General features: G+C 50.2%; 1 pseudogene; it reads left to right on the top strand.

Moving 5' to 3' along the window:
* Positions 1-1,494: 1,494 nt before the first annotated feature.
* Positions 1,495-4,222, top strand: LOC131815642 (cAMP-dependent protein kinase type II-beta regulatory subunit-like; annotated as a pseudogene).
* The last annotated feature ends 8,723 nt before the right edge of the window (positions 4,223-12,945 follow it).

The raw sequence follows: 12,945 nt of genomic DNA on the forward strand, positions 1-12,945 counted from the left end.
TATCAATATAGCCTTTCATAGTTTTAGTCTTGTCATTTGGTGGGCAAGAATTTTTTTTTACATTTTAATGAGTAGAGTACAACTTGCCAATTTTCTTATGCTTAATGTTGTTGGTGTCTTGTTTAACTAATTTTTGCCACCTCCCCCAGATCCTGGAAGTATTTTCCTATTTCACCTTCTAGAAAATTTATGATGTCATGTTTCATATTTAGTTTACATCAATCTGGAATTGACTTTTATGCTATTTTGTTCCATGTGGATATTCAACTTATTTAGCAATACTTTGTCAAAATCTGTCTCTGCCCTTTTTTGTTTGTTTTCTCTGGTTATTTCAATAGTCTTTTTGTAATAAATCCCATCCCATTAGATTCTCCTCTCACTCTCTTTCTTCCTCACTCTTGCTCTCACTTTATTCTTCAAATTTCTGGGATAATTACTAGTCCTTTTCATTTCCATGTAAATATAAGAATTGGCTTATCAATGTACACAGGCACTTACTAGAAATTAAACTGGGATTGCATTGAATCTCTAAATCAAGTTGGAGATAATTGAAACTTTACAATACTGATTATCAAATCTATGAACATGTTATAGTAACATATTTAACATATTAACATATCTGACATCCCATTTATTTAGGTCATAAAATCCCTGTAGTAATATTTTATGGTTTTCTGTGTGGAGACTTTCTATGTAGAGACAGTATAAAGTCTTTTTATAGATTAAGTCCTAGTTTTGATGCTCTCATAAGTATTATTTTGAACATTTGTTTGTATTTCATAGAATTCAAATGAATTTTTCTTAATTTTTAACTTATATCCTATGACCTTGATTAATTCCCTTACTGATTCTATTACTTTGTACATTCTTTTAGATTATCTTTCTATACAAATTTTACTCATTTTATCCAGTTGTTATAACATTAATTTTTCCTCCATAACTTATTTCACTGACTAGGATGTCCACTTCTAGCTTTGTAGATTAGTTGTTCAATTTTAAGTGTTCAATATTACAAAATTTTATTTCTGCCTTGGTGAACTTATTATATTCCTCTTATAAGCAGCATATCTTTATGTGTGTATGCGTGTATTTATGCCATCTAACAAATTTAACGTTTTAATTAGAGTATTAAACCCATTTACATTTCATGACATTACTGAGCCACTAAATTTTTGTCTGTTGTCTTGCAATTTTTTTTTGTTTCATCATTTTTATATCCCTTTTGAAAAACACATTTTTTCCCTTTATATCTTTAAAATGCTGATAAATGCTATCAGCCTCAAAATCTCTGGCCACTTAAAGTACATTCAAAATGAAAAAAAAAATAGACTTAGAAAGAATAACCATTTAGTTTTTATAGATCCTTATTTTAAAACACTAGAGAATTTACTTTAACAAAAAGAAATTCAGAAGGAAGGAGTGGTTTGAAAGTCAATTTAATCAGCACATAAACAGATATTAAATACCAAAAAAAACCTTGTAAACGCCAAAAAGATGCGAACTGTTTTTAAAAAGATGGCATACGACTTTAGGTAACAATAACTTTCATGGAGATTTATTAGGTAGTGGTGGTAGAATTGTTCAGTAGGCCCCAAAAGCATGCAAATAACCTTGTAATGAAAGGAAGGAAGACTGATATTCTAAACAAAAATGTTTTATTAGCAAAAAAATAAAATAAAATAAAAAATATATATGTATATATGTATATACATATATATATTTTATTATATATATTTATTTAAATAAACAAATATATATATATATATATATATATATATATATATATATATATATAAATGACATAAAAACTACCCCAGTCCTAAACCCCAGCACCTGGGAGCATGACCTTATTTGGAAATAGGGTCACAGTAGACGTAACAAGCTAGGATAACGTCATATTTGAGGAGGGTGGGCCCCTAATTCAATATGACTTGTGTCCTTATAAGAAGGGAAACTTGGGATACACAAATATGCACTGAGGGAGAAGGCCATGTGAAGAAGCCCAAAGCCAGGGAAATACTTAAATCTGGGAGAGAGGCCTGGAGCCTCTCTCCCAGGTATTCCTTAATACCTTCAAAAGGAGCTTGGCCTACCAACATTGTAGCCTCTAGAACTGTGAGACTGTTGATTTCTATTGTTTAAGCCACTAGGTTTGTGGTATCTTGTTATAGCAGCCCTGAAAAACGAATACAAACCTTGTTAGAAACCAATCATAAACACATGGGGAATTGGAAATATATATATATATCTAACTCTTTAAAACATTGAAAAGGAACACACATTTGTGATCCCTGTGAAAAGGAAAACAAGCAAACAAACAAACTGAGCCCCAGGATTAACTCAGTTTTTCCCCTGGAGGAGTTCTGGATGGTGGGGGTATGGAGGAGATTCCAAGGCAAAGATGAGAGTCTTACTGGTGTGGGGAAATAGAGATTGGAATTCAGGAAGGCTGGAGTGATGAAAAGGTCAACCTACTTGACCTGTTTGGCACTCGAATACAATGCCCCAAAAATGCACAATACACAAGGACGCAGGAAATACTCATTGATGTAAACCACATTCAAGACCATAAAACAAGTCTCAAGAAATTTTTAAAAAAACAGCTTAGGGGCACCCGGGTGGCACCATCAGTTAAGTGCCCAACTCTTGGTTTTGACTCAGATCCTGATCTCAGGGTCTTGCGATTGAGCCCCAAGTCAAGATCTGTGCTCAGTGCAGAGTCCACTAGGACTCTCTCTTTCCCCTAACCTTCTCCCTGGCCGCACTCACTTGTGAACTTTCTCTAAAACAAACAAATCTTAAATAAATAAATAAATAAATAAATAATGGTTGAGAGTGGGAGGGGTGGGGAGAGGAGCCGCCCTGGATGGAGGGCGAGGACCCAGAGATGCTGCCCTCCCTTCCAGTGCTGCACTTGCTCAGCCCCCCCCCCCCCCCCCCGTCACAGAGCAGCCAAGCACCTGGAGTGGCAAGACCCGCCAGCCAGCTGCAGGGGCCCAGGGAGGTGCGGAGGGCAGCGTCCAGGCACCGCCCTCCACCCCACGCAGGCAGGATGAGCATCAAGATCTCTGGGACTGAGGGAGCTGCTGCAGGGCTTCATGGTGGAGGTGCAAGGCACCAGCCTGTGGACCTTCTGGAGTTCCAGCTGCTACACTTCACGCACCTGCAGCAGAAGAATGAGCGCAAAGGCTCCGTGGGCTTTGGCCATGAAAGCAGGACCTGGGGGCCACCAGGGGCAGCACCCCAGTAAGGGGTCAAGTTCGCTGAGGAAACTTTGTACACTGACTCTGAGAATGGGGAGGAGGAGGAAGAGGCAGCTGTGGACGCGGTGGCGTTCAATGCTTGGGTAATAAACTGATTCACAAGGCTGCCTCAGTATGTGCAGAAACTTATAATCCTGATGAAGAATATGATGCAGAGTCCAGGATTATACATCCCAAAACTGATGATCAAATAATCGATTGCAAGAGGCTTGCAAGGACATCCTGCTGTTTAAGAACCTCCATCAAGCAGATGTCTCAAGTGTTAGATGCCATGTTTGCAAAACTGGTCAAAGAAGGGGAGCATGTAATTGATCAAGGAACTGATTGTGACAACTTCTAGGTGATCCATAGAGGAATATTTGACATCTATGTGAAATGTGATGGTGTCGGAAGGTGTGTGGGCAACCACAACTGCGGGAGCTTTGGTGAACTGGCCTTAATGTACAACACACCCAGAGTGGCCACAATCACTGCTGCCTCTCCTGGTGCTCTGTGGCGTTTGGACAGGGTAACCTTCAGGAGAATAATTATAAAAATGATGACAAAAAGAGAAAAATGTAGGAAAGCTTTATGGAGTCACTACCATTCTTTAAATCGCTGGAGGTTTCTGATGCCTGAAAGAGGTAGATGTGATAGGCACCAAAGTATACAACGACGGAGAGCAAATGATTGCTCAGGGAGATTTGGCAGATTCTTTTTTCATCATGGAGTCAGGCAATATGAAAATCACTCTGAAAAGGAAGGGTAAATCAGAAGTGGAAGAGAGGTCTCAAAAAAACTGCGGGCTCCTGGCCTGGGGGGATCGTTTTCAGCAGCAAACTGCCAGGGAAAGAAATCCTCTTCCCCGGCCAAGTTTTCAGCCTCCTGAGCCCCCAGCAGCATCTCTGTGGCCTTGGGAGCAATCATTATTTGAAGTTTCTCTGTGTGCTCCTGGTGTGGGTTTGGCCCTGAGCAGATGAAAGCGCTAGTACCAGGCCAGCTCTGGACACAGGGGACAGTACCTGCCACCCACTCATGCAAGCAGAAACAGGGACTCACCCAACTGCTATACAGATGAGGAACGGACTTAGGCGGTCACAGCAGGCGTGACCTGCCCACTGGGGACCTCATGTGCAGCCAGCAGGAGAGGGCAGAATCTAAATGGCCTCACTATATCTCTGGGTCTTTTCTCCTCCTCTTTTTCCTACCTGCCCTGTGTCTCTGTGTGTGCATGTGTGTGAGTGCATGTGTGTGTGTTGTCAGTCCCCTGTTCCTCTCTCCTTCCACCTCCCCCTGCAGTGCTGTCCCTTCTCTGCCTCTCTGTCTACTTGCTGCTCCATCTTTCCCAACTACCTGCCACTGTGTCCAGGGCAGTCAGCGTTAACCCTCAGACCCCAAGTGTACACACCCTGGGCTACATTTCTTGCATACTCAGGCCACCTCCTTAAAGCCCAAGTTGTACTTCCTGGGAGAGTTGCCAAGTGAGTCCAGTGGGGGTCAGGGGTCCACCTAGCCTATGGGACACACTGCAAATGTAGCTGTCGGGGTCAGCGCCAGGGTACAGGGAACAGGCCCTACTCAGGCCCCAGGCCTAGTGTGGGAACTGCTCAGCACCTTCTCCCCCTTGCCACCCTTCTCCAGCAAGCTCTAAGATCTACATGGATGTGGGGAGGTCAGGGCCTGAGTTCTACCCAGGACTGGAATCCTGTAGGACCCAGCTCTCAGCATGGACTCAGGCTGGTACCAGCCTACCAGCTGGATGATCTGGGACAGGCAGTGAATCATCTGCATGTCTCAGCGTCCCCAACTACAGAACAGGGAAGAGAAGACTCCCTCCTTCTTATTGTGCCTCTGAGGACTGGATAGGGATGAACAGACATGAAAAACTTGGCGCAGTGACTGTCCTTGTCAGTGGTGAGAATTCGGTTCTGAGAGGCAGCAGCAGCATGAGATAAAAGCCCAGAGACCACTAGGATCGCAGCTGTAGCTCACCAGGGGCTTACAACCATTGCTGTGTGGACCCACTCATGCCAGGGGACCGCTAGAGTAAGAGGGTGTTACCAGAAAGGATTGCCCTTTGGGTTTCAGTGGGTGCTTGGGGGGATGGTTCAAGGAGGCTCCCCAACGGGTGCTGTCAGAAAGTAAGGAAAGTTCTGTGAATGGAATCCAGTACCTCATACCTTCAGAGAGGGTAGATGAGTGACTCAGCTGTGAAGGTAACCTCAGGCATAGGTGTGCCAGGTGCACCCGAAGAACATGGCAGGGGTGGGCCAAGGGCGCTGGAAAAAGAATGGTGAACAAAAGGCAAGATGGAATGCATACTTGGACCTCCATTATGTTTCTTGATGAATCAAATGGGGAAAGAACCCTAAAGGTCTTCAGAGTGTCTCCTGGAGGCCAGAGTCACACAACACCGTGAGTCCACTGTCCAGGATGTCACCCAGAACCAAAGGGTCTGACACCCAGAGAAGAAGGCAATGTGGGCACTTGCTGAGGGAAGAGACGATGCATCCAGCCCTGCAATGCTCAGCTGAAGGGATCACAGGGGCATGGCTATGGGACCAGCTCCTGTCCCTGAGGCTTGGGGCCCGGCCAGGGGAGATGGCCAGCCCCCTACTGCCCACCCATTCCTCTTCTTCAGCCCAGGAAATCTGTGAATCCCGGAGGGTGGGGAACAAGGGAGTCAACCTCTCCGCATCACCTCTGCAGGCTGGAATCACGCACTGGGCGGTGGCCCAACAGAAACTGTGCACTGTGCACCTCAGCTCCCAGGTTCCAAAGCTGTGTCCTGGCAATAGGCCCTGCGCTGTGCTCTTGGCCTTCGGCCACCTAGTTGGCCACTGAAGGAGAGCGTTGCAAGCCTAGTTTGCTAATCTCAGCGCTGGCCTTACCTGACTGCTCTATGGGCACCTCCCTGGGCAGGCCTCCCCCCACCCTGGGCTCTGCAGGGTCCGCACCTGCCAGGAGGGCTGGTCTGCCCCCACCATGCTCACTGTGGCTGTGGACTACTCTTGGCATGCATGGCTCACCAGGCCGCCCACACCCTGGGGTCCACTCGCAGGTGGTCCTCCAAGTACCCCATGAGTTGGCATCCATGTTCAGTCCTAGCAGCTTACAGAAGGTACTCAGTGATCCTACAGACCCTGCACTTTCTCCTGGGCTCCTCGCCTTCATCTACAGGCCGGGCCACGGGCAGAAGTCAATTCTGTGGGTTCCTGGATCACAGGTGTCCTGCCGCCCCCGCTGCATGTCCATCGTGGACACAGTCACCTCCTGTGTGCTGCAGAAGCGGGTCATTACCAGGCTGCCACCCTCAGCACCCAGGAATGTCCATGATGTCTCCACAGGGGAGACGGTGTGCAGGGACCCTAGAGAGAGCAGCAAAGGGATGGCCCAGCTTGAGGAAGACGCCACAGTCCCAGAGTTGCAAAAGACTCAGAGAAAGAACCCTAAAGGCATTGGGGCCACACAGGGGGCATTTATGCCCTTTGGGGTTCCAGGGAGACCTCTCTTCCTTTGTGCCCAGGCCCAGGGCTCTGCAGAGAGCCATCCCCCCGGGAAGAGAGCTCAGAAGACCCATGCAATAAGAAGTCCCCCAGCTCCCATAGGAGCTCCTGCCCCACTCGAAATGCCATCACGAGTTCTTAACAGTTCCACCAGGGGCTTCCACCCAGTGCAGAGGAGGAGGGGTCTGGCCACAAGTCAGGCCTTGCGGCCCATGAGTTTCCCCAAAAAAGTCAGCCAAGAGAGCCCCTTGTGTCCTGCGGGAGTGCCTACACTTTGCCAGAAGAGCCAGCTGGAAAAGGTGCAGATAGCACCTCCGGGCAGGAGGCAATGCGGAAGAACAGCTCGCTTCCAGCTGACTGTTCCAGGCCCCCAAAATGCAAGGTTTCTCTGCTGCCACATAGGACAAGGAAGCCTCTGAGTCTGCTGCAACCCCCTGAACTGCAGATTTGAGTCACTGCTGAGGACCTGGACTAGAAAAAGAGAGCTGCTCTCCAGGGCATCCAAGATGCCCTTTGAAGGGACACAGAGACCACCTGCAGCTGTGGCCATCCAGTGCCTTGGCCCTGCCTGCTGCAGCGGCTGATCCCCTGCAAGACCCTGGCCTGAATGCACAGAGGAAGACTTGTGGGGAGAAGCAGGACTCACCAGTTGCCCTGGCTGCCCAGTCCCCAAATCCCTCAGGTCCTGCTTCCAGCTTGGTACCAGGACTGGGCTGTGCAGTGAGAAGCCCAACTCCTGGTTGGTCTGCTCTTGCAAATGCAGGACAGAAGAGGTTCTGTCCCCCTGCATAGAGAAGGCCATCAGGGGTTCCCTTCTGAATGGTGAGGAAGGCAGAGGCTCCTTGCAAGCCAGAGCCTCGGGCACTGTACGCAGTGGGCACAGTGGTAGCAGATGCCAGTTGTGCCTCCCCTGGGGCTCCTAGCACCCCCAGCCCCAAATATGTAGATTCTCCTGCTCCCTCCTCCCAGAGCTGCCCTCCCAGCATGGGTCCTGGTGCCTCTCCTTCCATAAGCCTCTCCATCCCATCTGCTGTCATTTCCAGCCCCTCTAGCAGCTCCTCTGCAGGATTGACTCCCCAGCCAGCCTCTGACAGCCAGGTCACCTGCAGGGACTGCTCCCCACCTTCTCAGCCTCTCCTCTTGCAGTCTTACCCTGGCTGCAGTGGGAGTTCCTTTCCATCTACTCAGGCCCTCTCGATGCCCTCCAGGGACAACATGGCTTCAGTCACAGTTCCCCAAGGCCTGCCTACCCTGTCTGGGGGTAGTGGAAACCTGGGATCCACTGCCCAGGCCCCATTAGGGGCTCTTGGTGGGCAGTGGCCTGGAGCCAGCACCTTCACAGCTCTCCCCAGCATGGGCAGCCGGCAGCTCAGGCTTCAGACCCAGTCCAGGCCCTGAGCACAGCTCTAGCCCAGCTATCGTTGGGCAGTGGCACCCAGGTGACTTATGTGGTTCCCTTACCCGCATCTGCCTCCCAGGGCACCCATGCCATTGCAGAACCAGGCTCGGCTGCCTCCCCTGCTGTACTCGCCCCTGGCATGGCCATTGCCCCTTGCTTGGCAGCTGTTCCCCAGGTGCCCAGCGCTGTGCCCCATGCTGGGCCCAACAGCCAGCAGCCCCGCCTCCCAGGTGGCAGCGTGGCAGCACAATGCTGGCCAGCATCAGCATGGGGTTTTTGGCAGCACCCCAAGGTTTGGAGAGAGGAGATGATGTTGCAGATCTGTGCTCCAGCTTTGGGGCTCTCAGCATCACAGCAGGAACCAGCAGGGCCCTGAGCAGCTCGCAGGGCTCCAGGGCAAGCCTGGGCCATAACACAGGGAGCTGCCCATGCTAGAGCACCCTGTCAGGGACCGCTGGAACCAGCACGACAAACCACCCCCTGTTGGGAGCCCTGAATGCCCCTCCCTTCAGTCACACCCCCAGGCACCTGTCCAAGCAGGGGTCCAGCTCAGATGGCCACAGGACTGCCACCAAGGCCATGTGTGGGGGCGGGGGCATCCCGGCTTCTCCTCCTAGCAGCTCCACCTCGCTGATCGGCATGGCCCAGAGCAGTCTTGCCACCAAGACCACCTCATCCCCTGCCCAGGGCTTCATTGGATGCCAAAGAGCTGCACCATGCAACAAGCCATCTTCCTCCACATCACAGCCCACTCCCTTGGGGCCCAAGAGACATATGCTCATCTGAGCCAATAGCTTCCTGGAGAGGTAGCCAGTGTTGCCCTTCCTTCCAGGTGATACCGGATCACGACTAGTGTGGAATGGGAGACACACATCTAGCCCCGGCCTTTGCAGTCCTGGAGCAAAACCGGGCTCCCAACCAGCCAGCCAGCCAGCCAGACAACATTCTGGAACCTTCCCTATCCCTGACCCACAATTTTGCACCCAGGTGGTGGCTTGAGGCCATTGTCTGTGATCGCAGGGGCCACGGGCTTTGGGACAGTACATGAGACCTGTGTCCCACAGCACCCAGGACTCCTGCCGCTCCCCACAGGTTTCCACTCCGCTCTCCCCATGGTCTTCCCAGAACCTTCAGGTGTTGTCCATTTCATTAATTAAAGCCTTGTTCTAGTTTCTCTGCATAGCTCTCCTGACTCTCTTCTGTGGGTCAAGTGTGCAAAAGTTGGGACTCAAATGGGTGCTGGCATGGGAAGCCAGAGGCCATCATTTCCAGGTTTCCATGGCCCAGCAGAGGGTATAGGGCTAGAAGGATGAACCCTTGAAGAGTGAGAATAGGTTTTCAGTTTCGGGGATGGGCCTGGGAGAACAATGGCCTGGGGAGGGCAAAGCCTGGAGACTCACCCTTGCCTATTGGAAGTGCTGCTTCTCTCCCACTGGGGACCCATGGAATCTTTCTGCTTCACAGCCCTAGGGCAATCTATAGAAACTCCTGGCCTAGAGTATGGGTTTGGCATCAAACATTGTGGCTCAGGGCGAAGGAGGACAGCTTTGCCTTAAGGGTATGACAGCTCCCTGAGCGCTGAGTGACATCCCACTTCATACAAGTACCAGGCCTCCCTCAGTGCATCTCTTCCCTCTCTCAGGCATTTGGGGTGCTGTTTCCTGATGGCACTTGGGAGAAAAATAAGGTTCAAACAACTCACCTGTGAGAGGGAGGGAGCAGGGAGGACAGCTGAAAGGACTGTCACCCTGAAAAAACGCCTTAGTCCCGTATTTATTAGATACAAGATAACAATCAACAAAGGAGGAGGTTATATGTTAGTCATGGGTCTTGTAGGTCGATCAGAAGGAATGGGAGTCCTACATAGAACATAATCTTGTAGGTAAACAGAGTAGTGTGTGCTTGGCCTGACAGCATGGAATTTATAGTTGAGCAATTGAGGAGAGATGGGAGAAGACTCTTGCTCTCCTACACACCGATGGGCATCTCTATAGGGAATCCCAGACCCTTAAATCTCCTGCCTGGAAGGCAGATGACACCCAGGGTAGGGGTTTCACTCCCAGACCTCTGGGGGTCCATCTCCCTGGCACTACAGGGATCTCCCTGGATAAGGAAGAGCCATTCTCAGAATGGGTTCCCCACAGCAGCAGAGCCCCATCTGGGAACTTGTTGGAGATGTGTCCGGCCTGTCCCAGGCCTGTCGGGGCAGAAAGTGAGGCTTCTGATGCACCTGCCACTCGCAGCCCAACTGCCTGCCTTTGGCAGGCCCTCCAGCTAATACTGCTTATTGCATTTCTTAACGATGGGGGAAGGAATTGAAAGAAGGGTTGTATTTCATGTCATGGGAAAATTGTATGAAATTCAAACGTCAGTGCCCATAAATGAGGTTTTATTGGAACACACTCCCTAATAGCTAATGGATTTTATTGGAAGCCACTAGTGTATATGCCATCTCTGGCGGTTTTTGTCCCACAGCCACAGGGCCAGCAGCTTCAACAGAGACCTCAAAGCAGGCACTTTTCTGAAATATTTACTGGCATATCATTTGCTGACAGATTTTGCCTTCCCTGTCTCCCAGCAGCAAGCAGGTCCCCAAAGGGAAACTGCAGGGCCCTGAGCCAGGGCCTCCATGCCCTCAAGGCTCGTGAATAGAATGAAGGCTGCATGCACTTGGATGTGAAAACATTACATTTCCAAGTGGCTTGACCTCCAAGAGAAAGTTAGCATTCCCTTCTTTTTATGGTGGAGGCAACCAAGGGCGGGCCATTGCACCACCTGCAGATTGGGGGACATCGCCCCACCCCTCAGTGCTGCTGGGAGCTCAGCCCCAAGGGAAGATGGCTGCAGGGAAGCCACCTGGGCATGGGTGGGGGTGTTCTCGGTCATGGGCAGTAGGGGAGGAAACAGCTGCTAGCAGACCTCGTAGGTATTCACTCCTACAGTGATGACTGTGTGTCAATGAAACATGGGTTTCCCATGTAACCTTATGTGTTTTATCTTGTGCATTTCAAAATTTTACTTGATAAAATTTGTTTTTATAGCACAGAAGACTGCAAAAGCCTGTGTGTGGCAGGTCCCTACACCCCTAGGCTGGAGATCTACTGGTGTAGGGATACGCCTGACAGAAGCCCTGCTGACCACTGACCTATGGGGTCCTTTTACAACCTGTGGGAGAGCCACAGGTTGATTGAGCACTACTTGACTGACTGAGCTCCCACTGGGTGCTGGGTCTCGACTTCCTGGGCGCTGGGCACAGCCGTGAGCCAGGGAGAACAACGGTCCTTGCGCTCCAGAGACTGACATTCCAGGAGGGAGATGCAGTGAGGCTGTGACATGGCCCAAGATCTGAGCCCGCCATGGTCATCCCTGCCCCTCCCCACACCCCACCCCCAGGAGGCGGTTTCCTTTTCCTTCTTGTGCTCTCTCCCACCCCAGAGCCTTGGCTTGTGTCAGCCCCTTTCCCTGGGAACTCCTCACATACTTGGGAAAGTCCAACTCATTCCTTAGATCTCAGAAGAAATGTCACTTCCTTGGGGTACCACCTTGGTTCCCCTAATCAGGCCTCCCCTGCTTTTCCTCCCGTGGCACCCTGCATGTGTCCCTTTACCACTCAGGGATCACTCCATACTGCCATTGCTTGGCACAGTCGGCTCTGCCCAAGCTGGGTTAGTGGGAAGAAGTGAGGGCTGTAGGTTGGTGAGACCTGCAGACCCCTCTGGGGTGGGGAGGCCCACTGGACCTGTACTCCATCCTCCCAAGCATCCATAAGGCTTATACACATGAAGCACATATCACAGCCTGCACTGGAGACCAGCAGCGAGTGAAAGAGATGAAAAACCTTGCCTTCATGGATTACCTTACCCTGGGACAGGGAAGGCTTAGGCTGGAACAAGGAGGAGGTAGATCTGAAGGGGACATGCTCTGGGCAGGGGTCCTGGGGTAAAGAGAAAATGTAGTATTCTCAAAGAACTAAAAGGAGGTGAGGTGCCTAGAGCAGAGGGATGGGGGATAGGAGAAGAGGATTAGCTGGGTGAGTCAGACCAAGATGGAAAGGACTTTCGAGGCTGGAAAAACAGTTGAGTTTTATTTTCAGTGGATCAGGAAGCCAGGGAGGGCTGCAGGCAGTGTGGTTACAGGGCCTGATTCTGACCTTAAGACAACCCAAGTGCTGGGTGGATGGTGGGCCCTAATATGATGGGGTATATCCTTTGAAACCCCCCATTATTCAAGTCACTGCAGACTCACCCTTCTGACCACCAGATCCCCATCCTCCACCAGCAGCCAGCACAGCCCCATCCCAGCCACCAGCCTCCCTGCCTCTCTCTACCTGCCCCTTGCAGCCTCAGCCCACAGGATGACGGCTGCTAGCAGTGGCCAGTAACAAGTACAGACAATGTGACCTTTGGCAAATCATTCACCCCAAATTTTAACTGTGAAACCCACCTTCAGCTGAGCAGGACACATGGACACAGAACCTGCCCTTGTCAGACCCTTCCTCCTGATGCAGGAACTGCCTGTCCTCCGAGTCCAGCTCCAGCCACCTGCGCCAACAGGAAAGTCAGTCGGTGGTCCACTTGCTCCCACAGGCAACCAGGATCCTAATGTCTAGCACCACAGATTAATGCCTAGTCTAGAATTTCATATGGATGGACTTCAACAACATATATCCTTTTGTGTCTGGATCCTTTCATTTGACATTTTAACTGAGCTTGTCTGCACTGTTCCATGCATCAGGAGGCCATTCTTGTTCATGGCTGTGTAATATTCCATTCACAGTTATATGCGTATGTGTATGCCT

Source organism: Mustela lutreola, chromosome 15 (assembly GCF_030435805.1).
Source record: "Mustela lutreola isolate mMusLut2 chromosome 15, mMusLut2.pri, whole genome shotgun sequence".
NCBI classification, from domain to species: Eukaryota; Metazoa; Chordata; class Mammalia; order Carnivora; family Mustelidae; genus Mustela; species Mustela lutreola.